Here is a 27,497-nt window from a genome sequence, read left to right as displayed (position 1 = left end):
GTACTCTATGCTACTTTCTCCCCACCCCCACCCTCCTCTAGCTTATCTCTCCACCCTTCAGGCTCTCTGCCTTTATTCCTGGTGAAGGGCTTTTGCCCGAAACGTCGATTTCGCTGCACTTTGGATGCTGCCTGAACTGCTGTGCTCTTCCAGCACCACTGATCCAGAATCTGGTTTCCAGCATCTGCAGACATTCTTTTTACCTATATAATAACATTGCTGAACAACTTGAATGGAAAATGTAAGTAAGATTGAGTAGGGAATTAACTCCTGTAGGAAATATAACTCGGTTTCTGCGTCACTGACTGATTTGGATCCATCTTCCCCGTGGTTTATAGTTGAGGCAATCCCTTTGTTATATCACAGTCTGTGTTCATTGTATTCATAGAATCCCGACAGTGTGGAAACAGGCCCAATAAGTCCACACTGAACCTCCGAAAAGTAACCCATGCAGACCCATTCCCTTACCCTATATTGACCCCTGACTAATGCATCTAATCTACATGTCCCTGAACACTACAGGCAATTAGCATGGCCAATCCACCTGACAAGCACATCTTTTGGACTGTGGGAGGAAACTGGAGTACCCAAAGGAAACCCACACAGACAGTCACCTGAGGCTGAAATCGAACCTGGGACCCTGGTGCTGTGAGACTGCAGTGCTAACTGCTGAGCCACCGTGCCATCCATTTCATGGAATGGTTGAAATTTCACTGCTTCATCAATGACTTTCTCTCCAACATAAGATCAGAAGTGGGGGTTGTACAACGTTCAGCACCATTTGCCAGTCCTCTGATGCAGAAGCAGTCCATGTTCCAATGCAGCAAGGCCTCGATAATATCCAGGCTTCAGCTGAAAAGTGGCAAGTAACATTCATACCACACAAATGCCAGACAATGACCGTCTCCAATAAAAGACAATATAGTCACCACCCCTTGACACTCAATGGTGTTACCATAACTGAATCCCCCACTATCAACATCCTGGGGGTTACCATTGACCAGAAACTCAACTGGACTCACCACATAAACACAGTGGTTACAAAGGTAGGACAGATACGAGGCATACTGCAGCAAGTAACTCCTGACTCCCCAAAGCCTGCCCATTATCTACAAGGCACAAGGTAGGAGTGTGATGGAATATTCCCCACTGGCCCTGGATAGGGGCAGCTCCAACAACACTCAAGAAGCTTGACACCATCCAGGACAAAGCAATCAGCTTGATTGTCGCCACATCTACAAGCATCCACTCCCTCCACCACCGACGCTCAATGGCATCAGTGTGTACAATCAACAAGTTTCACTGTAAAATCCACCAAAGATCCTGAGACAGCATATTCGAAACCCACAACCACTTCTATCTAGAAGGACAAGGGCAGCAGGTACATGGGAACACCACCCCCTGCAAGTTCCCCTCCAAACCACTCACCATCCTGACTTGGAAATATATTGCCGTTCCTTCACTGTCACTGGGTCAAATTCTGGAATTCCCTCCCTAAGGGCATTGTGGTTTACCTACAGCACATGGGCTGCAGCGGTTCAAGAAGGCAGCTCGCCCCCACCTTCTCACGGGAGGGAGCCAGGGACTGGGTCATAAATGTTGGCCCAGCCAGTGGCACCAACGTCCCACAAATGAATAAATAAAAAACTTTCACCACAGAATGAGATCATTTGGTTCATAATGTGTTATCAGCATTTGATCTGCACCAGACCAAACAAGTCTCATTAATTTATATGCAGATGAACATGAAGTTGATTTTGTGTTAAAGTGCTAATTACTCCTGAAGCTGTAAATATTCACTCTAATTTAGCATTGCGTGTTATCCACGGTGTTTTCACCCTGATTTAAAAATAACATTTTAACGTTTCATCATTTTATAAGCAATATGAGATCAAATTAGCTCAAACATTATTCATGTGATTTATTTATCTGTTAAGTTCCTTGGCAGCATTTTTCGGGGAATGTAATGTCACCTCAGCCTGGAAGCCAGCTTATTTACACATTTTGTTCTCTGTTTTCTCGATGTTTTGGATTCTGCGGTAATAATATCTTTAAGGGTACCCAGAGGAAACAACTACAGTGTACACATTTCTGTAAGTAACAATTATTTGCATGTGCACAGCACAAAACCTTGATAGTGGTTCACTACATTAATCAGCTTTCAAAAAGTCTGATTGTCAAAATTCAAACCATAAGAGCAATGATTTTACAGACAATAACATTTTGTAATTAATATAAAAAGTACCTTTCTTTGGCTATGTTAAATATAACCTTACAATAACTTTTACCTGTCTCTGTAATTAATATATTGACATGGAATGTCTGTGAATGTTGCTTCCCAAAAAACACCATTTCTACAGCAAAAGGATACGGATATCCCTTTCTGGAATGTGCATTTGGGAAGGAAGTCTGGAGAAAGATGCAGTGGGTTTTTTTTGTTGAGTTCCGTCCCGAGCAGCTCTGTGACACAGGACTGCCAGCTCTGCAGGCTGTTCACCCGGGACGCACACCAAGACAAGCATCAACTGCACCTGGGGGACCATCAACTCAGTGAGAGATGCTCTTTGGTCTGCCTGAAACCTGTTAGTCTTCCATGATGTTGGTCTTCCATGATGTTGGCCAGCCATGATGTTGGTCAGCCATGATGTTGTGGAATGGCAGAGCAGGGCTTTGAAAGGCCATATAGCCTCCTCCTGCTGCTCAGTCCTAAGTTCCTATAAGCAAGGGGAAGAAACAAGCATACAAAGGAAGTTACAACATTCAATGTTTTACGACATCAAAGATGCAATGTGAATACCAGGGGAAACTCGGCGGCTAGTTGTTGGAACATCAAGGCACACAACTTAGAGTATCCTGGAGATTGAATCAGTGCCCTGGCCTTATAAGTAAAATACTGTGTGCATTAAGGAATAGTAGCAGGACAGGGTTATCACACCGTGATATAATAAAGAGGGTCAGCCGAAAGCACAAATCATTTCACAACATCTTCTGAATTTTGGGTATGCACTAATCCTCCAAAGAGCAAGTTCAGACGTTAGCCCTAAATTTATATTATTCATTGCAGCACATGTTATCCCTTTTCCTTTCAGTCACGAGTTTATTTTCCTTATGACTTTTGGATAGGATCTCATGTGGGTTAACGTCTGTGTGCATTTTTTTACATCACATCACAAGCAGTTGTGATAGGTTCACCTTTTTTAAATGGGATAAACGAGCCTTCATCATGGTGGATTTGGTCATTTCATGGCCTTGAATGTTTTTTTAAATGGTTGCATTTTAGTCCTTCGTGAGTTTCTCTGGTAATCTAACCATTTCAAGTAATGTGTTGTGATATTAGAACTGAGCTGTAAAAGTGACGTTACTGCTGTATAGTTGTTCAGAACATTAGCTAATGTTTTAGAACAGATAATATTAAGCTCTCAGGGTTTAGCTAATCTCTCCAAGACTGACTGGCTGTATTGCAGTGTCTGCAGAGCCTCTTGACTGATTGGTCCACATTCACCACCTCCCCATATAACTGACTTCAAAGAGACTAGACCAACGGCCTGGAACTTTACCCTGGTTTCTATAAATGGCACCCAAAGTATCGAGAGAGAGAAAAAACACTCCCTAAAGCATTCTGCTTATCTTATTGGAAAAAAAACTGTATATCTTTCATTCACATGACCTCATGGAATTCACAAGTTAATCAACAGATTCATAGCAGCCAAGTGGTCAACAGAAACAATAAGTGCTCAAAAACGAACTCTCTCCAACGCGAATGTGAGGCTTGTCAACTTTCCTGACCCTTAACCCAGAACAAAAAGAAACATTTTGCTTCAAACTTCAAACAAAGTTAGTGGGGAGAAGATTGGCTGAATGATCTCTTTCTAAACAGTAACAATTCTGTGATTCTGAAAACACAATGATGAAAGAATTAATATTTGAATTGTTCTTTTAAAACTTATTTTTGGCTCATGGCATTTAAAAATCACTGACAAGTTAGAGTCACCCGATTTGAAATGTTGAATCAGCTTTCTCTCCACAGACCCTGCCAAACCTGCTGAGATTCTCCAGCAACTTCTGTTTTTATTTCAGATCTCCAGCATCTATTATTCATTGTTTTGTGAAATTGGATCATATTGAATTTGAATTTATTGCTGTTCTGAATGGTCCATTGCAATTATGTTTATGCAATATCAGAATGTGGTCTCTTTTAAAGTTGTATATTCCTGTAACTACATTAAGGTGCAAATAAAATCCCTCGTCTGCCTGGTATGGAAGGTGCTCGCTATGAAGAGAGGTTGAGTAGGTTAGAATTGTTTTCATTAGAAAAGATTGAGGGGGGACCTGATTGAGGCTTACAAAATCATGAAGGGTATAGACAGGGTGGATAGAGACAAGCTTTTTCCCAGGGTGAAGGATTCAATAATGAGAGGTCGTGCTTTCAAGGTGAGAAGTGAAAAGTTTAAGGGGGATACATGCAGCAAGTACTTCACACAGAGGGTGGTGGGTGTTTGTAACGCGTTGCCAGCAGAAGTGGTAGAGGCAGGCACGGTAGATTTATTTAGGATGTGTCTGGACAGATGTATGAGTAGGTGGGGAGCAGAGGGATACAGATGCTTAGGAATTGGGCGACAGGTTTAGACAGTACATTTGGATTAGCTCAGGCTTGGAGGGCCGAAGGGCCTGTTCCTGGGCTGTAAATTTTCTTTGTTCTTTTAATATTTAGAGTTAATATTTCAGGTGGATGAAGCGTTTCTCTTTGTCCTGAGTTTGTCTGGTCATGCTTAGTTATTTCCAGCACTTATCCTCTTTATTTCAGACTTCCAGCATGTGCTTGTATTTTACTTTTGTGTTCGAATGGTTGTTAGCTCACCCGCTCAGGTGTTAGGCACAGACCAACTCTCTGATGCCAGTCAGGATTTCAGGATTTGAAGACAGGGAGATGAAGAAAGACACAGGAGTGAGTCAGGCCTGGCAAAGGTGAGAGAGACTGGTTAAAGTTTTCCACAACAATCAGTGATGGCATGTGTTAACCAGATTCAGAAAACAGAAACTGGGTGGTAGGGAAAGTGTTACTCCAAAAGAGCTCAATGCTCATTGATCATGATAGTCATCATGAGGAACAGGATTGGAGGGCTGAATGGCCTACTCCTACTCCATTCACATGCGGACACCAGGAAGCAGTAAGTACAATCATAACCAGATTGCTTGCAGAACCCCTGCCTCACTCTCTGGGGGGTGGCTGTCCTCTAGAGCAGTTTATATCCTCTTCATTCAATGTTTTAAAATGAATCACAAGAGTTACAATGCTCTGGACATTTCACCACAGCCATTGAGTGTGTGGTGTGATTTCTATACTCAGCACTTGACTGCTCTATCTACCCTGGTCTAATTGCTATCTATCCTCCTTAATGAGCCAAGACCTTTTTGATTTATTCTCAGGAATAGTCTGGCCAGGCTCTACCCAGAATGAAAAACAGTAAAAACTGTGAATATCACACACACCGTGAAAGTCAGACCCAACCTTCACTCCTCGACTACAACCATGGTCTTACTTTCCGGGGAGACCTGTTTATTTTCACTGGTTTTCCTTCAGGGTGGTGACAGGGTAACTTCCATTTGGTGTTCTGGTGAGCAGGTCCCTCATCTCCTCTTCTGTTTACAGGATCCTCTCTCAGGAAAGCAAATGTGGAAAGATATTTCTTACTGGTTCACTTGAAGCTAAAATTTCACATTAAAAGCTGAGCACATTTAAAGCTTATCTGCTCAAATCCATTGATCTTGCACACATCAGGACAATTCTCAAGAATATAAACTGAAAAATGACATTTATATTGCTCAAAGATAATGCTGATTGGTTCTGATGTGGACCCTGATCAGGAGAGGTGCCGTAATGGTGCACACACCGGTTCATGATGATTCACAGTTAATGGTTAGGTTTTGTACTAACAAATATCTGTTGTCTATTTTGTTAAAAATCACACAACACCAGATCGTAGTCCAACAGGTTTCATTGGAAGCTTTCAGAGCACCGCTCCTTCATCAGGTGGTTGTGGAGGACACAATTATAAAACACAGAATTTATAATAAAAGTTTACAGTGTGATGTAACTGAAATTATACATTGAAAAATACCTTGATTGTTTGTTAAGTCTCCCATCTGTTAGAATGACTATGTTAGTTTCACTTCTCTCATATGTAAATCACAAAACTTTTTTAAAAGTTACATTCTCAGGTTAACTGGAACAATTGGGGTCGGCCCAGATAACGTGTTGAAGGTGTTAGCCTCTGTGTGCTGTTGTCTGTGCCATAACAACACAGACTGATTCTAATCCAAACCATGAGTTAACAAAATCTTACGTGGATTCTTGCAGTTTTTGAGCAAAGCACAATGTAACTCTGCAAGTAAAAATTCACCCCATAAATGTATATGTACGTGTGTGCGTGTGGGTTTATGTGTGTGTGTGAGTGTAAAGGGGTCTAGGTCTGTGAGAGGGTGAATGTGTGAGTGTGGGAGTGTTAGTGTCTGTATGTGTGAGAGAGTGTCTATGTGCATGTCTGTGAATAGGATTGTGTGTGTGTGTGTGTGTGTGTGTGTGTGTGTGTGTGTGTGTGTGTGTGTGTGTGTGTGTGTGTGTGTGTAGGAGTGCGCGTGTGTGTCTGTGTGTGTATGTGTGCGCGTGTGTGTGTGTGTGTATATGTATGTATGTGTGTGTGTGTGTGTATAGTGCAGTGGGATCACCTGTAGGATGACATGAACCCGGTTGAGGCCCTCCCTATAGGTACTGATCTTAGCTATCAGCCTCTGCTCGGCCACTTCTCTGCTGCCTGTCCCGAAGTCCGCATTGGAGGATGGTCACCCAAGGGTCCGAGGTCGAATGTGTAGGACCACTGAAGTGTTCCCCAACTGGGAGGGAACCCTCCTGTCTGTGCCCATTCATCCGTTGTTGTAGCCTCTGCTCAGTTTCCCCAATGTACCATGCCTCAGGGCATTCTTGCCTGCAGTGTATAAGATAGACAACGTTGGCTGAGTCACATGGGTACCTGCCATGTACATGGTGGGAGATGTCCCCACATGTAATGGTGCTATCCATGTCCACATTCTGACATGTCTTGCAGAGCCTACAGTGACAGGGTTACATGGAGTTGCCCTGAAACCCAGGAAGTTTGCTACGAACAATTATCTATTTGAGGTTTGTTGGTTGTTCAAAGGTGAACAGTGGAGGTGTGGGGAAGGTCTTGGTGAGGTGTTCATCCTCATTGATAATGTGTTGCAGGTTGCGAAGAACATGGAGTAGTTTTTTGATTCCTGGGAAGTACTGGACAGCGAAGGGTATCCTGTCATTGCAGCATGTGTCTGTCTCCTGAGGAGGTCATTATGGTTCTATTCTGTTGAGTTGACACAGGCGCAGTGTGAGGTAGACAGGATAGTGAAGGCAGTGTTGGTTATGCTTTCCTTCATCAGTCAGAGCATTGAGTATGGAAGTTGGGAGGTCATTTTGCGGCTGTACAGGACATTGGTGCATTCAATTCTGGTCTCCCTGCTAAAGGAAGATGTTGTGAAACTCAAAGAGGTTCAGAAAAAATTGCCAGGGTTGGAAGATTTGAGCGAAGGAAGAGGCTGGGTAGGCTAGGGCTGCTTTCCCTGGAGCGTCTGAGGTTGAGGGGTGATCTTATAGAGGTTTATAAAATCATGAGGGACATGGATAGGGTAAATAGACAAAGTCTTTTCCCTGGGGTGGGGAGTCCAGAACTAGAGAGCATGGGTTTAGGGTGAGAGGAGAAAGATTTAAAAGGGATCTAAAGGGCAACCTTTTCACACGGATATGTGTATGGAATGAGCTGCCAGAGGAAGTGGTGGAGGCTGGTACAATTACAGCATTTAAAAGGCATTTGGATTTGGAGGGTTTGGAGGGATATGGGCCGGGTGCTGGCAGGTGGGACTAGATTGGGTTGGGATATCTGATTGGCATGGACGGATTGGACCAAAAGGTCTGTTTCCGTGCTGTACATCTCTATGACTCTATATTCTTTTCTTCCGCAAAGAACAGGGCCCTGTGTAATAGAATGTATAGCTCCCACTACACCCGACTGTGCCATAATGCAAACTCAATGGATAACATCTTTACATATACTAAGATTATACGTTAGATATTGTTGAATTAGAGAATCACATCCAATATTGGACAGACTGATCCTGAACCCTCTGTGAAAAACATGCTCATAAATTACTGCTCTTTTCTACAACCATAAGTCACATTCAGTCGCCAAACTTCTAGACTAGTAATCCCTTATCTCAGGTTCCTTTATTTGTAAATTCATCACTCTGAAAGATTTGTTGAGTAATTCTGTTTTCTGCCAGAAGTCATTTCTAATGTAATTTAGTTGAATTTGATCAGGTGTAACTCTGGTTTATCTGAACATACTGTCCCTTCGAATGAAAGAGAAATGTCGCTTGTTCCCCCCACCCCCCGCAACAAATCGCTCAGAATTCCAGACGGATGGACAGATGTGCTTCCAAAACATTTTGAGTATTTGCACATCAGAGATATCCAAACCATTGAGATGAGCTTATTTTTATCACAATTCTGGAGAGAATATCTTTTCAGGAACTCCATGCTTTGAGCAGCTGCAATTATGATTAAGTCATAATGAAATATTCCCAACCTTTCAGGCCCTAGAGTTTTACTTCCAACATTAGCAAAACAATAAAAATACCATTGAGAGTAACAACCTTCTCAGAACTGTACAAAGTAAGACCTAACGTGACTGTCACATTTTATGTTCTTCTATTTGTTGATGGTCTGGGTAAGGTACAGGTTGAGGATTTAATTGAGGAAGTTCATCAATAAAGTGGAGCCAAACCAGATCACCCAGGGTCCTCAGGCTGTGTTTCTCAATAACCAAACATTAAACACCTTCAGCTCTTTCCCACCAGCTCACGGGCTTATTCTTTTGGACTTGTTCTGTACATTCTGAAAACATCAAAATTGACCACCGTCTCGAAATTGCCATCTCCAGGACAGAGGTGGAGATAGCTAGATTTCAGAGAAAGAATGCGACTCTGCTAGGTTTTAGTAATGCTGTAAGAATCTTCTGTCTTTGCGAAAAAGAAGGAAGTATACATTTCAAAGTTGTGGGAACTGAGATTGATGAATTCAAATATTTCTTTCTTTGCTCGGTTAACAACCACAAATCAAACCAATTTGTGAACCAGCAGCTGGTGGGTAACTCATTACAATCTGAGCCAGTCTGTCTTCTGCAAGGTCACAGTGCACATCTCAGTGGGCAGCAACATCAGCCTGGGATCTGGTCTACCAGCAACACAGGGCACTGCCACCTGCACATACCAGGCTACAGGAGTGAGCGCTGAATCTCCTGGGATGTAAACTGCAGCTGCTTTGGATGACTAGCAGCTGTTCAGAGGGCTTGGCTAGGTCCTTCTGCCAGGTGGAATACATAAACAGGACTAAGGGGGATTTCTAAATCGTTATTGCTTATTTCTAGTCATTTAACAAGGGAGGGTAGATGCTGCCTGGTTGCAGGGTGGGGGGGGGGGTGCGGGATATGGTCGGTTCAGACAGCCTGGATAGACAATTGTGAAAATCATTGCAACATCGTTACTTACTCCTTGCTGATTATCTTAATTTCGAACTGTCAATGTTGCAAAGTAAGGATTATTCAGGCATCTTCTTGGCTTTGTGTGAGGGTGTGAACAAGGCAATAATGAATTTTTCTCGCCCATTTTACATTTCTGCTCACTTTATTACCACCTTGGAAACCAATGGGAGATCTGAAACTAGCTGCTGAAGCGCAACATCATCAGATAAAACACAAGTCATCGGCAGCGATTCAAAGATGTCAAAAGTAATTCCTCACATTTGGTCAAAGTTTACATTAGCTGCAAAGGTTCCCAGTGGCTGCTATCATTCATGAATATTCATTAAAACTGTTTATTGCTATTGGCAATACACATTTTGAGGAAATGTTTACCATTGCCACAAACACTGGCCTGGACGAGATGGGCCAAATGCTCTCTTTCCAAGCAGTAGAAAAACCACAATAATGAAGCTACTTTTCTCAAAATCTGGTTAAAGTTGATGAAAATTCCTCAACAAATTAAACACCCAAGTAAAGTATGACTTTATAGAACAAAGAACATTACAGACCCTTCGGCCCTCGATGTTGTGCTGACCTGTGAAACCAATCTGAAGCCCATCTAACCTACACTATTCCATTTTCATCCATATGTCTATCCAATTACCATTTAAATGCCCTTAAAGTTGGCGAGTCTACTACTGTTACAGGCAGGGCATTCCACGTACCTACTACTCTCTGAGTAAAGAAACTACCACTGACGTCTGTCCTGTATCTACCACCCTTCAATTTAAAGCTATGTTCCCTCATGCTAACCTCAAAAAACAGCCTCAAGTCCCTCAGCCTATCCTCTAAGACCATCCCCCCATACCAGGCAACATCCTAGTAAATCTTCTCTGAACCCATTTCCACATTATTCAGTGACCAGAACTGTACACAATACTCCAAATGTGGCTGCACCAGAGTTTTGTACAGCTGCAGCATGACCTCATGGCTCTGAAACTCAATCCCTCTACCAATAAAAGCTAACACACTGTTATCCTTCTTAACAACCCTATCAACCTGGGTGACAACTTTCAGGGATCTTTGTACATGGACACTGAGATCTCTCTGCTCATCTACACTACCAAGAATCTTACCATTAGCCCATTACTCTGTATTCCTGTTATTCCTTCCAAAATGAATCACTTCACACTTTTCTGCATTAAACTCCATTTGCCACCTCTCAGCCCAGCTCTGCAACTTATCTATGTCCCTCTGTAACCTGCAACATCCTTCGGCACTGTCCACAACTCTACCGACCTTAATGTCATCCGCAGACTTACTAACCCATCTTTCTCTGCCCTCATCAAGGCCATTCATAAAAATGACAAACAACAGTGGACCCAAAACAATCCTCAGCACACTACTAGTAACTGAGCTCTTGGATGAACATTACCCATCAACCAATACCTTCTGACTTCTTTCAGCTAGCCAATTTCTGAGCCAAACTGCAAAATCGCTCTCAATCCCATGCCTCCGTATTTTGTGTAGTAGCCTACACCTTACTGAAATCCATATACACCACATCAACCACTTTACCCTCATCCACCTGTTTGGTCACCTTCTCAAATAACTCAGTAAGGCTTCTGAGGCACTACCTACCTTTCACAAATGGTTTTGACTATCCCTAATCAACTTATTATTTTCTAGATGATTATAAGTCCTATGTCTTATAACTTTTTCCATTACTTTACCCAAAACCGAAGTAGGGCTCCCTGGTCTATAATTTCCAGAGCTGTCTCTACTCCTCTCTTGAACAAAGGGATAACATTTGCTATCCTCCAGTCTTCTGGCACTAATCTGGAACTGTTGTAGTGATTTAAAATTTACTAAATATATTGTTGTGAAATCTAGTTCATTGTTCATGAGTTTTATAAAATAACTTCAAGTTTCGAGAATATCACATTTAGAGGGTAGCTTACGAAATTCTGTAAAAAGGATGGTTAGCTGCAAAAGAGAGTGTGGGTTTATACAGCTACAGAGCTGGAGACAAAGACAAGCAGTCTAGAGAGATAATCTGTTCTGGATATTCAAGGTAAATCAATTTAAAAGCATTCAGTGAATACTGAAATGTAAAACACATTTACTTCATCAAGTCAAAGAAGAAAGTATAAAAGATGTATAATTAACCTAAAAATCTAGTCAAGGACAGGCCAGAACAGATAATGTTGTCATCAAAATGGATGGAGCTTAGAATGATTGCTAGTTTCAACTTAACCAATTCTGGGGAAGGTACAAATCACACAACACCAGGTTATAGTCCAACAGGTTTGTTTGGAAGCATTAGCTTTCGGAGCAACGCTCCTTCATCAACTGGTTGACCACCTGATGCTAGTGTGCTTCCAATTAAACCTGTTGGACTATAACCTGGTATTGTGTGATTTGTATCTTTGTACACCCCAGTCCAACACCGACATCTCCAAATCAATTCTGAGGAAAAGTGACTCGACCTGAAACGTTAACTCTGATTTCTCTCCACAGATGCTGACAGACCTGCTGAGCTTTTCCAGCAATTTCAGATTTTGTTTCTAATTTAAGTTTATATGGGTACTTGTTGGGAGTAGTTGCAGTTTGAATCTTGTCTAGTTTTCTCATTGAGAGATGTTAGCCAAAATAAATAGTGGCTAGATTGGCCTGTGGTGTCGTCAGAAGAAAGCTCTAATTTCATTGTTGGCCAAGTGGCAGATGGCTGGCTTGGATTTGTGATGGAACAGATTCATCAATAAGCACATCGACCTGGACCCAATATACCAACCACTGCAGCGGACAGCTGGAACTGACAACCGGAAGCAGCAGATTCAAACCACTACAAATGCCGGAGGAAAGATCACAGAAGCACTTCACAGGAGGCTCCCAAGCACTGAGGATGTCACCTAGACAGGGGACGAAACGTCTGCAACACAAATTCCCAGCTCGGCGAACTGACCCCAATAATTCCTAACTAGATATTTGCAAAACCAGTCCTGGACTCTGTAAATAATCAATTCCAGACATGCTTGTATCTTAAACAAAACAAAGTAGCATTTTATTAATAATGCAGTTACTTCAGCAGAGTAAAATGAAACAACAACATAATCTAGAAATTGTTGGAGAAACTCAGCAGGTCTGGCAGCATCTGTGGAGAGAGTCAATGTTTCAAGTCGAATAACTCTTCTGATGTAAGTTCTTCTTGAGTATGATGTCAGTTCCAGACTTGCTGGAACCAGTTTCCAGGTACTGACCTCATTAGTAGCCAACTTCTGCTATTTGTTTGTAGATTATGTTCTTTCTGGATAATGAAATATCTGCAGAACCTTCTCAACAGGAATGAATCTACAATTACCTTCCAGGCCTGACCTCATGAATAATCAACAGCTTGTTTGATCTGTTTTCCTTTTAACATAAATTGTCTCTCACAGTTCAAAAGTCATCGTAGAATCCCTAGACTGTGGAAGCAGGCCATTCAACCTATTGAGTCCACACTAACCCTTCAGAGAGCATTCCACCCACCCATCCCCCCTCTCATGATCAATCCAGCTAACCTGTACATCTTGTATCTGAGTGGGTTTCCTCCCACAGTCCAAAGGAGAATGTGCAAACTCCACGCAGACAGGTACCCAAAGGTGGGATTAAACCAAGGTCGTGTGCAGTGAGGAAGGAGAGCTAAACACTGAGCCACTGTGTCGCCATTTAGCTAGTTCCCAGTTCACAGCTCTAAAGATGATTAAAAAAAATAAAGATAATGAAACATCAGTGAGGAATCTAATTATCGACCAATGAGAGATAGCATTTGGAAGTTTAACCTTTGAGAATAGCTGAAGTTGAGCAGATTTTTCCTGAACCCAATGGCATTCTTGTCGGTGGTCTTGCCAGAAGTAAATAACTTTAAGATTATTATATCTAATAAGGGAATTCTTGAAAGATGTAGGAAGTAAACAGGAGTGGATAACATGCACAGTTATTTAACGAGTGTTCAGTTGTTTGTGCTTCGCTTTGTTTATTTTAAAATTTCAATATAGTTTGGTTTTCAAAAAAAGATGCAAATGTCCTATTGATTAAAATGAGGTTTTCAGATTTCTTTTAAAAGTTAACCGTCACTTATCAGATTGTAACAAAATTAAGTATTTATTTTTCAATGAAACAACCGAAGAGAGATTGTCAGAGTTTTCAGGTTCTGAATGCTTTAACTGCGATCAAAAGGCAACATTGACAGTTTATTTTTTGCTGTCTGCCTTGCCCCTCTCGAAGTGAGGTTTATGAACTGGCTTTAGCTCCCAGAGTCCATAGAACGTCTGGTTTCATCGGCTTCAGTTGAATCTCTGCAACACCAGTCACACAGAACCATGAGCAAAGACAGCAAGAGGCAACAAGGATCTTCAACCAATGCTTCCTCAGCTCCTGAGAATACCAGCCCCAATCTGCTGGGTCTTCACTTGTGAAGAGTGAAGGCAGCTCTTCATCCACTTTCTATGCCCCAGGCTCAGCAGGATCTTATGTTAATTATCTTGAATTTGTTACAGACTCATTGGCATTTAGAACATAGAACATAGAAAAATACAGCGCAGTACAGGCCCTTTGGCCCTCGATGTTGCGCCGATCCAAGCCCACCTAACCTACACTAGCCCACTATCCTCCATATGCCTAACCAATGCCCGTTTAAATGCCCATAAAGAGGGAGAGTCCACCACTGCTACTGGCAGGGCATTCCATGAACTCACAACTCGCTGAGTAAAGAATCTACCCCTAACATCTGTCCTATACCTACCACCCCTTAATTTAAAGCTAAACCCCCTCATAATATCTGACTCCATACATGGCAAAAGGTTCTCATTTCTCACACAGAAGGATGTTATTTGGCCCATCACGACTGGGTCAATCAACAAAGACCTGATACACTCGCTCCTTTTTCCAGCTTTTAGCTCATTGACCCAGAAGTTGCACGACTGAACATCTAAATACTGCTTAAATTAGAGCTTCTGACTCCAGCACCCTTTCTTGCAAAGATTCTGAATGAAGGTAATTCTCATCACCTCTCCTCTCAGGGTTTTGTCTGCTATCTCAAATCCATGCTTCCTGGTCATTGAGCTGCTACTCAAGGGAAAGGCCGATTCCTGTTTCTGCCCCTCACGGTGGCACAGTGGTTAGCACTGCTGCCTCACAGAACCAGGGACCCGGGTTCAATTCCCACCTCGGGCAACTGTCTGTGTGGAGTTTGCACGTTCTCCCCGTGTCTGTGTGGGTTTCCTCCGGGTGCTCCGGTTTCCTCCCATAATCCAAACATGTACAGGTTAGGTTAATTGGCCATGCTCAATTGCCCATAGTGTTAGGTGAAGGGGAATGGGTCTGGGTGGGTTGCTCTTTGGAGGGTCAGTGTGGACTTGTTAGGCTGAAGGGCCTGTTTCCACACTGTAGGGAATCTAATCTTCTTCCTCTAATCATACCTATCGGGGCCCCTCTCAATCTTCACTGTTCCAAGGTAAACAATGTCAGCCTGTACAGGCTTTCATCGTAGCTCAGACCCTCCAGCCGAGACAATATCCTGGAAAACCCCACCTGCACCTTTGCGAGTGCAATCACATTCTTCTTGTAAGGTATTTACCCGGACCGCAAACAGCACTCCAGTTGACTTGATTTAATTTTGATTTTATTGTCACTGGTACTCAAGAACAAAACTACAGGAGTACAGTGAGAAGTGGATAATGTCACCACACCAGGTGTCATCTTAGGTACAAGTACCTACAGACAGAATCTTATCAATAAGGCAGATAGAAAGAACAATGTGAAAGTTAAATATTGCAATGATTATCGTACAGTGATACCTTCTTAGTTTTAAGTAGAGAATAAAGCAATAAAGCTGGAAGTTCAAACATTACAGCCTTTCTTAAGGTCTTCACCACAGTGGGACCACATTTTGGGGAATCTCCTCAAGACTGGACGTCCACGTTGAGGCTATCTGGGCCACGAGACTGCCGCATGCCAGCATGATGACCACCACACCCGGCTGACCGATCACCACACCAGGCTGACCGATCACCACACCAAGCTGACTGACCACCACACCTGGCTGACCAATCACCACACCACGCTGACTGACCACCACACCAGGCTGACTGATCACCACACCATGCTGACTGACCACCACACCAGGCTGACCGATCTCCACACCACGCTGACCGATCACCACACCACGCTGACCGATCACCACACCAGGCTGACTGACCTGATGAAGGGCTTTTGCCTGAAACGTCGATTTCGCTGCTCGTTGGATGCTGCCTGAACTGCTGTGCTCTTCCAGCACCACTGATCCAGAGTCTGGTTTCCAGCATCTGCACTCATTGTTTTTACCATCTTGACCACCACACCATGCTGACTGACCACCACACCATGCTGACTGACCACCACACTGGGTTAACTGACTACCACACCGGGCTGACTGACCACCACACCAGGTTAACTGACCACCACACCGGGTTGACTGACCATCACACCACACTGACTGACCACCACACCGGGCTGACTGACCACCACACCGGGTTAACTGACCACCACACCGGGCTGACTGACCACCACACCACACTAACTGACCACCACACCGGGCTGACTGACCACCACACTGGGTTAACTGACCACCACACCATGCTGACTGACCACCACATCGGGCTGACTGACCACCACACCATGCTGACTGACCACCACACCGGGCTGACTGACCACCACACCGGGCAGACTGACCACCACACCATGCTGACTGACCACCACACCACACTGACTGACCACCACACTGGGCAGACTGACCACCACACCACGCTGACTGACCACCACACCAGGCTGACTGACCACCACACCGGGTTAACTGATAACCACAACAGGCTGACTGACCACCACATCGTGCTGACTGACCACCGCACCATGCTGAATGACCACAATGCCACGCTGACTGACCACCGCACCATGCTGACTGCTCACCACACCAGACTAATTGACCACTATACCAGGCTGATTGACCACCACACCATGCAGACTGAGCACCACACCACGATGACTGATCACCGCACCAGGCTGATTGACCACCCCACCAGGTGGATTGACCACCACACCAGGCTGATTGGCCACCACACCACACTGAATGACCACCACACCAGGTTGACTGACCACCACACCACGATGACTGACCACCACACCACACTGAATGACCACCACAACAGGCTGACCGATCACTACACCAGGCTGATTGACCACCACACCAGGCTGACTGACCACCACACCATGCTGAATGACCACAATGCCACGCTGACTGACCACCACACCTGGCTGACCGCTCACCACACCAGGCTGATTGACCACCACACCATGCAGACTGAGCACCACACCACGATGACTGACCACCACACCACACTGAATGACCGCCACACCAGGCTGACCGATCACTACACCAGGCTGATTGACCACCACACCAGGCTGACTGACCACCACACCATGCTGAATGACCACAATGTCACACTGACTGACCACCACACCAGGCTGACTGACCACCACACCATGCTGAATGACCACAATGTCACACTGACTGACCACCACACCCGGCTGACCGATTGCCACACCAGGCTGATTGACCACCACACCAAGCTGACTGACCACCGCACCATGCTGAATGACCACCACACCAGGCTGACTTACCACCACACCTCCAGACCAAAGGGGTAGCCATGGGCCCCCATATGGGCTCCAGCTATGCCTGATTTTTTGTTGGCTACATAGAACAGTTGATCTAACATAATTACATCGGCACCACTCCCCACCTCTTCCTCCGCTATATCGATGACTGCATTGGCGCCACCTCATGCTCCCGCGAGGAGATTGAGCAATTCATCAACTTCACCAACACATTCCACCCTGACCTTAAATTTACCTGGACCATCTCTGACACCTCCCTCCCCTTCCTGGACCTCTCCATCTCCATTAATGACGACCAACTTGACACTGACATTTTTTACAACCCACCAACTCCCACAGCTACCTGGATTACATCTCTTCCCACCCTACCTCCTGCAAAAATGCCATCCCCTATTCCCAATTCTTCCGCCTCCACTGTATCTGCTCCCAGGAGGACCAGTACCGCCATAGAACACACCAGATGGCCTCCTTCTTTAGAGACCGCAATTTCCCTTCCCATGTGGTTATAGATGCCCTCCAACACATCTCATCCGCATCCCACACCTCCGCCCTCAGACCCCACCCCTCCAACCGTAACAAGGACAGAATGCCCCTGGTGCTCACCTTCCACCCTACCAACCTTCGCGTAAACCAAATCATCCACCGACATTTCCGCCACCTCCAAACAGACCCCACCACCAGGGATATATTTCCCTCCCCACCCCTTTCCGCCTTCCGCAAAGATCGTTCCCTCTGTGCCTACCTGGTCAGGTCACACTCCCCTACGACCCACCCTCCCATCCTGGCACATTCCCCTGCCACCGCAGGAACTGTAAAACCTGCACCCACACCTCCTCCCTCACCTCTACCCAAAGCCCTAAAGGAGCCTTCCACATCCAGCAAAGTTTTACCTGCACATCCACTAATATCATTTATTGTATCCGTTGCTCCCAATGCGGTCTCCTCTACATTGGGGAGACTGGGCGCCTCCTAGCAGAGCGCTTTAGGGAACATCTCCGGGACACCCGCACCAATCTACCACACCGCCTCGTGGCCCAACATTTCAACTCCCCCTCCCACTCTGCCGAGGACATGGAGGTCCTGGGCCTCCTTCACCGCCGCTCCCTCACCACCAGACACCTGGAGGAAGAACGCCTCATCTTCCGCCTTGGAACACTTCAACCCCAGGGCATCAATGTGGACTTCAACAGTTTCCTCATTTCCCCTTCCCCCACCTCACCCTAGTTCCAAACTTCCAACTCAGCACTGTCCGCATGACTTGTCCGACCTGCCTAGCTCCTTTTCCACCTATCCACTCTACCCTCCCCCCTCCCCTGACCTATCACCCTCATCTCCTCCCCCACTCATCTATTGTAGTTTATGCTACTTTCTCCCCACCCCTACCCTCCTCTAGCTTATCTCTCCACCCTTCAGGCTCTCTGCCTTTATTCCTGATGAAGGGCTTTTGTCCGAAACGTTGATTTCGCTGCTCGTTGGATGCTTCCTGAACTGCTGTGCTCTTCCAGTACCATTAATCCAGATACCACTGCACCACGCTGACTGACCACCACACCATGCTGACTGACCACCACACCGGGCTGACTGACCACCACACCGGGCAGACTGACCACCACACCATGCTGACTGACCACCACACCACACTGACTGACCACCACACTGGGCAGACTGACCACCACACCACGCTGACTGACCACCACACCAGGCTGACTGACCACCACACCGGGTTAACTGATAACCACAACGGGCTGACTGACCACCACATCGTGCTGACTGACCACCGCACCATGCTGAATGACCACAATGCCACGCTGACTGACCACCGCACCATGCTGACTGCTCACCACACCAGACTAATTGACCACTATACCAGGCTGATTGACCACCACACCATGCAGACTGAGCACCACACCACGATGACTGATCACCGCACCAGGCTGATTGACCACCCCACCAGGTGGATTGACCACCACACCAGGCTGATTGGCCACCACACCACACTGAATGACCACCACACCAGGTTGACTGACCACCACACCACGATGACTGACCACCACACCACACTGAATGACCACCACAACAGGCTGACCGATCACTACACCAGGCTGATTGACCACCACACCAGGCTGACTGACCACCACACCATGCTGAATGACCACAATGCCACGCTGACTGACCACCACACCTGGCTGACCGCTCACCACAGCAGGCTGATTGACCACCACACCATGCAGACTGAGCACCACACCACGATGACTGACCACCACACCACACTGAATGACCGCCACACCAGGCTGACCGATCACTACACCAGGCTGATTGACCACCACACCAGGCTGAATGACCACAATGTCACACTGACTGACCACCACACCCGGCTGACCGATTGCCACACCAGGCTGATTGACCACCACACCAAGCTGACTGACCACCGCACCATGCTGAATGACCACCACACCAGGCTGACTTACCACCACACCTCCAGACCAAAGGGGTAGCCATGGGCCCCCATATGGGCTCCAGCTATGCCTGATTTTTTGTTGGCTACATAGAACAGTTGATCTAACATAATTACATCGGCACCACTCCCCACCTCTTCCTCCGCTATATCGATGACTGCATTGGCGCCACCTCATGCTCCCGCGAGGAGATTGAGCAATTCATCAACTTCACCAACACATTCCACCCTGACCTTAGATTTACCTGGACCATCTCTGACACCTCCCTCCCCTTCCTGGACCTCTCCATCTCCATTAATGACGACCAACTTGACACTGACATTTTTTACAACCCACCAACTCCCACAGCTACCTGGATTACATCTCTTCCCACCCTACCTCCTGCAAAAATGCCATCCCCTATTCCCAATTCTTCCGCCTCCACTGTATCTGCTCCCAGGAGGACCAGTACCGCCATAGAACACACCAGATGGCCTCCTTCTTTAGAGACCGCAATTTCCCTTCCCATGTGGTTATAGATGCCCTCCAACACATCTCATCCGCATCCCACACCTCCGCCCTCAGACCCCACCCCTCCAACCGTAACAAGGACAGAATGCCCCTGGTGCTCACCTTCCACCCTACCAACCTTCGCGTAAACCAAATCATCCACCGACATTTCCGCCACCTCCAAACAGACCCCACCACCAGGGATATATTTCCCTCCCCACCCCTTTCCGCCTTCCGCAAAGATCGTTCCCTCTGTGCCTACCTGGTCAGGTCACACTCCCCTACGACCCACCCTCCCATCCTGGCACATTCCCCTGCCACCGCAGGAACTGTAAAACCTGCACCCACACCTCCTCCCTCACCTCTACCCAAAGCCCTAAAGGAGCCTTCCACATCCAGCAAAGTTTTACCTGCACATCCACTAATATCATTTATTGTATCCGTTGCTCCCAATGCGGTCTCCTCTACATTGGGGAGACTGGGCGCCTCCTAGCAGAGCGCTTTAGGGAACATCTCCGGGACACCCGCACCAATCTACCACACCGCCTCGTGGCCCAACATTTCAACTCCCCCTCCCACTCTGCCGAGGACATGGAGGTCCTGGGCCTCCTTCACCGCCGCTCCCTCACCACCAGACACCTGGAGGAAGAACGCCTCATCTTCCGCCTTGGAACACTTCAACCCCAGGGCATCAATGTGGACTTCAACAGTTTCCTCATTTCCCCTTCCCCCACCTCACCCTAGTTCCAAACTTCCAACTCAGCACTGTCCGCATGACTTGTCCGACCTGCCTAGCTCCTTTTCCACCTATCCACTCTACCCTCCCCCCTCCCCTGACCTATCACCCTCATCTCCTCCCCCACTCATCTATTGTAGTTTATGCTACTTTCTCCCCACCCCTACCCTCCTCTAGCTTATCTCTCCACCCTTCAGGCTCTCTGCCTTTATTCCTGATGAAGGGCTTTTGTCCGAAACGTTGATTTCGCTGCTCGTTGGATGCTTCCTGAACTGCTGTGCTCTTCCAGTACCATTAATCCAGATACCACTGCACCACGCTGACTGACCACCACACCAGGCTGAATGACCACAGCACCAGGCTGAATGACCACCACACCAGGCTGAATGACCACCACATCACGCTGACTGACCACCACACCACGCTGACTGACTACCACACCAGGCTGACTGACCACCGCACCAGGCTGACTGACCACCACACCAGGCTGAATGACCACCACACCAGGCTGACTGACCACCACATCAGGCGAAATGACCACCCATATGGTTTCATAATCACCTTATCTACCTGCCCTGCTACCTCCAAGGGCCTGTGGATATCGTCATCAAGGTCCCTGTGAACCTCAATACTATCCAAGGATCAACCATCTTTGCGTAATCCTTTGCCTTGTATCACTTCCTAAGTACATTAAATCATACTTTTCTAGGTTGAATTCTATTTGTTACTGATCTAAAAAGCATTCTGACTAAAGAGTTAATATAAGGTGAGAAAATTGATTCTGGCTAGAAATATAAAAATAAACAGAAAGAGCTTTGATGGTAATAAGAAAGAAAGGAGAGTAGCTAAAGTTAGTGTGGGACCCTTGGAGCATGGGATTGGGGAATTATGGTTAAACTAAATCAAAATTTTGCATCAGATTTCACTGTGAAAGATGTTAGAAAAAGCCTAAAGATATCAGAGAAACAAAGTGGTAGTAGGACAAAAGAACTTGTCACAGTCTCTGTCACAGGGGACGTCGTATTCAACAAACTAATGAAAATAGAGACAGCCAAATCACCAGAACCTGATGGCCTGCATTCAAGGATCGAAAATGGCTGCAGAGATCGCAGAGGCATGGATCAAAATATTCCCTGAAGATCTGGTGGATTGGAAATTCATTGATCTGATGCCCCTCCTCAAGAAAAGAGGGAGATAGAAAGCAGGAAACTGTCGGTCAGTTAACAGGAAACTGTCGGTCAGTTAGCCTAACTTCTGTCATTGGGAAAATGTGCAAGTCCATTATGAAGGAAGGACTAGCAGTAGATTTAGAAAAGCTTAATGCACTCAAACAGAGTCAACAAGGACAATCATGCTCAACAAATTTGCTAGAGTTCTTTAAGGATATAACAAGCAGAGTCGATAAAGGAGAGCAGATCGAGGCTGAGTATTTGGCTTTCTAGGAGGAACGTGATAAGGTGCCGTGTAAAAAGCTATTGCAGAATAAAGGAGCGCATGGTACTGGGGGAAGAATGTCAGCATAGTCAAAACACAGGAGACAGAGAATTTAATAATTCAATAAAAATGGCTTGGAGGAGAGGGACAGAGGGTAATGTACCCAAGTTTGCTGGCATGACAAAACTAAGGTGAGAGAACTTGATATGATGGGGAAATAGGAAATCTGCAAAGGGATAATAGATAGGTTGAGAAGGGGGAAACGTCTCTGGCAGATGGAATTTAATGTAGGAAAGTGTAAGGTCGTGCATTGTAGTGGGAACAATCAAAAGGCACACTTTTATTTAAATAGAGAGAGACTCTAAAACTTACAACGTACACTGTTCGGGGTGTTCTTGTGCATGAAACATAAATATTCATAGGCAGGTGCAGCAACTCATTTAGAAGGCAAATGGAAAGTTAACCTTTCCTGCTAAGGCATTTAAATTTAAAAGTAGGCAAGTCTTGTTACAACTGGATAAGGTGTTGGTGAGACTGCACTTGGAGCACTGTGTACAATTTTAATCCCTTCATTTAAGAACAATACCCTGGTATTGCACGCAATTCAAAAGAGATTGATAGGCTGATTCCTGAGATAAAGGGGTTAACTTATCCAGAATAACGAAACCAGTTAGGCCTTTTCAACTTTTAAAAGCCTGAGGGGTGACCTTATTGAAACATGCAAGGTTCTGAGTGGGTTGGATGGGGGAAATGTTGAGAAGTGCTTCCACTATTGGGGCAATCTTCAACTAAGGACATAGTTACAGAATCAGTTAAAACTGAGATGTGAAAATTATCTTCTTCCTGAGGATAGTGAATGTCTGTAATTCTCTACCCCAGAGAGATATGGAGGCTCGATCACTTTAAATAGGAAATCTTTAACAAGGATATAGATAAATCTTTGAAAAATGGAGGAATTGAGGGAATGAAGAGTTTGCATAAAAGAGAAGTTGAGGACTGGGTCAGATTTTATAGAATGGCAGAGGGGATGGAGGGGCCGAATGGCCTACTATTGCTAATTTTATAGAATGGCAGAGTGGATGAAGGGGCCAAATGACCTACTGCTTCTCCTATTTCTTATGTTGCTATGCTCCATCTGACCAGCCCATTTATATCCACCTCTCTTCATGGCTTTCCTCCTCATTATTCCCACTGTAACAATTCCCATGTTATCCACAAACCCCTAAATCACATTCCCTGCATTTAAGTTCAGGTCATTAACATAGACCATAACAATCAAGGACCCTAGCACTGAGTCTGGAAATAGACTTCCCCTCACAGAAACAGTTTGTTCCCTGTGGTTAGTGAGTGTCTTCCATCAATGGAAACAGTTTTCCTCTTAAGATCTGATAAAAACATCTCATAATGCTGAACATTTTCGAATCCTCCCTGTGTTCGAAGGAGGTAATTACTGTTTCTCTGCCCACAAAAGTGAAGAAACGAAAACAACTCCAGAGGAAGAACTTCTGTTGGAATAGAATATGCTGTTGACAATGCAGCAAACATTCCTGCAGCTGTACAATTAAGAACCTGGGGATGAGACTCAAATTCTCAATCCACAAATTAACAGCAACAGATTTCAACACAGAACAGGATCCTAAAATCATTATCTTTGAACATCACCTTTCGATTACATTGCAGTTCATGCATTTTCACTTGTATACTATGAACGTCCAATCAATCAGGCATGAAATGAGGGCCGTCATTACAGATGAGCATTACCATAGAGTGCAAAGCCATTGATGTTTCCTCTTTGCCCCATAATATAGATTGTGATAAAAATACTTCACTGGAGAACTTTCTTGACAGGAAGTCTGATGATATCATTATGGAAATCATCTATGATTCGAACCACTATCGACACCATGGAAACTGGGAAAAGTGCCCAATTACATCAGTTTTAAATAACCAAATCCAACACTTAATGACTTTTGCATCAATTCCCTTGTCTCCAAAGGGTAGAATCAGAACTGCAAATGACTTCTGCAATTGTAATGCTGACATTGGAATATCTACGCACAGGATTTCTGAGTGGCCTTCACATTTCACACGTGTTGGTTTCTGTTTTGTCTTTACTTTTATTCTGAGCTATAACAAAGTTGAGACAGTCTAGTATCTATTTAGCTGGACTGGTTCAGCAGAACTATAAATGAATTGTGTGTGTGTGTGCGTGTATTGGGGCAGTGTGGTGTTTTTCTTACCTAACTCCCATCATTGACTCACAGCTGTACCTTCAGAATCCCATCTATAGGGCTGCATTATCATCCCTAAGACACTGAACACTGAGTAAAGAAAATCAATAAGCTTTCAGATATAATACAGCTCTTATGTCCTTTGTTAAAGCCAAATTAGAAAGCTGACTATTTTGTCACATCGCATAGTATTCTTTCAACATTGCCAAATATATTAAAGATGATATTATAAAGCTATTCATCTGCCAGAATTGCATAAGAAAACCATTATCTCTAAATGTTACCAAATCTCATGTAGAATCTAATACTAATGTTTCGAATATACTTGTTGACAAATATTACTGAGAATAGAATCTTCTGGAAAGAGCTGGATGTTTGCCTTACCTGCATTTTCCATCAGTATCCTGTGGTACAGGAATATGCAGATAGATGGAATCAGGTTGCATTAACTCAGCAGGTTTACATTAAACACTGTGCAAACATTTTTCTGAGAAATAGCTTATCTTGATCATTGCCTTAACTATTTAAGAACCTATCGGAAAGATATTGTAAAACCTGGAAAGGTTCAGAAAATATTTACAGGGCTTTGCTGGGGTTGGAGGGTTTGAGCTACAGGGAGAGGCTAAATAGGCTGGGGCTGTTTTCCATGGAGCTAGTTGCCAGTCCTCTGGAACCTCTCCAGTGCTGGTGAGGATACAAAGATCTTGGTCAAGTCCCCAGCAATCTCTTCTCTTGCCTCTCTCAATAACCTGGGTTAGATACCATCAGGCCCTGGGGACTTATCCACCTTGATGCTCTTTGAGAGATCCAACACCACTTCTTGCTTGATCTCAAAATGCCATAGCATCTCAGCATGCTCCTCATTAAACTCACAAACCTCCATATCCCTCTCCTGGGTGAATACTGACACAATGTACTCATTTAGGATTTCACCCACATCCTCTGCCTCCAAGCACTAGTTTGCTCCTTTATCCTTGAGTGGTCCTACCTTCTCCCTAGTTAACCTTTTGTTTTCAATGAATGATTTTAATGTATATTATGATTTGTTGTACACTTATGCCACATTCCCAAAACCTTAGTACACAAATCAAATTTAGTAATGACCATCAAAACAGTATAGCATTCAGAGACATGTACTCAATCCTTTCTCTGCAATATGATGATCTATCTCTCTGAGCCACGTGGGGCTTGTTTTAACAGGATCATTCAGATGGTAGAGCTTCTTCTCCTCCCACTAATCCCACCATCTCCCCAACCCCATCCCCTGCAAATACAGACCCCATCAAGGACTAAGGTTGGCACAAGGAGGTATACAGAGGGTAAAAACCCAACATTCCTCAGAGACATACTGAGTACAAGTGGCTCAGGCTGGAGTGTAGTTGGGGGAAAAGGACTGTCTAAAAACGTGGGGGAAACAGTCAAAAGTAAGTTTCAGTGAGGAAAACCTTGGAATGTCAAAAAATTATCAATTGAAATTTGCTGTCTCTTTGCATCTTGAAAATACTTCAGCAGCACCTAAGTCAACAACTCCATCAAATTGTTGGGGTCTGTATTTGCAGGGGATGGGGTTGGGGAGATGGTGGGATTAATGGGAGGAGAAGAAGCTCTACCATCTGAATGATCCTGTTAAAACAAGCCCCACATGGCTCAGGGAGCTAGATCATCATATTGCAGAGAAAGGATTGAGGAAATGCCTCCTTAATAAATTAATGGTGCAATGCAGTAGACAGAGGCTTCTCAGTACAGTCCTGTTAGCACAACAATGTAAATTGGTGTGAGGTCTGAAGCACCTAAGGAAATTTAGTATCAGCTGTTTTGTGGTGCTTGAAAATGTCCAATTGATTTGTGGTAAAGTTCCAAAAATACTGTTTTGGAACATGTTAACTAAGAGAAAAATGATAAGGTTAAAATAAATCATATTTAATAATAATACAGTATATGGCATTGAAGTACAAAATTAGCTTGACGTTAGAAAACAGAGGGTAATGGTGGAGGTTTGTTTTTTGGACTGGAGGGCTGTGACCAGGGATCAGAACTTTTGTTTGTTATTTATATAAATGATTCGGATGAGAATATAGGAGGCATGGTTAGGGCGTTTGCAGATGACACCAAAATTGGTGGCACAGTGGAGAGTGAAGAAGGCGATCTAAGATTAAGAAGCAATCTTGGCCAATTGGGTCAATGGCCAATGAGCCAAGGAGAGGCAAATGGAGATTTATTTGGAAAAATGCAAGGTTTTGCATTTTGGTAAAACAAAACAGAGAAGAATTTATACAAATAAAAGTGGGGTTCTGGGTTGTGTTGTAGAACAGAGAGACCTAGGGATTCCAGTACATAATTCTTTGAAAATTGCATCACAGGTAGACAGGGTGTTAACAAAACATTTGGCACACTTTTATTGGTCGAATCTTTGAGTGTAGGAGTTGGGACATCATGTTGAAATTGTCCAGGACATTGGTGAGGCCTCTTCTGGAATTCTTTGTGCAGTTCTAGTCGCCCAGTTTAGATTCCTTACAGTGTGGAAACAGGCCCTTCAGCCCAACAAGTCCACACCGACCTTCTGAAGAGCAACCCACCCAGACACATTCTCCTACACCTAACACTACAGGCAATTTAGCATGGCCAATTTCCCAACCTGCACATCTTTGGACTGTGGAAGGAAACCGGAGCACCCGGAGGAAACCCACGCAGACACGGGGAGAATGTACAAACTCCACACAGTCAGTCGCCTGAGACGGGAATTGAACCCGGGTCTCTAGCGCTGTAAGGCAGCCGTGCTAACCACTGAGCCACTATGCCGCCCACAGTTGTAGGAAGGATATTATTAAACTGGAGAGAATTCAGAAAATATTTACCAGGATGTCACTAGGAATGG

Source organism: Hemiscyllium ocellatum, chromosome 20, assembly GCF_020745735.1.
Source record: "Hemiscyllium ocellatum isolate sHemOce1 chromosome 20, sHemOce1.pat.X.cur, whole genome shotgun sequence".
In the NCBI taxonomy this organism is placed as follows: Eukaryota; Metazoa; Chordata; class Chondrichthyes; order Orectolobiformes; family Hemiscylliidae; genus Hemiscyllium; species Hemiscyllium ocellatum.
This window is presented reverse-complemented; position numbering follows the sequence as displayed.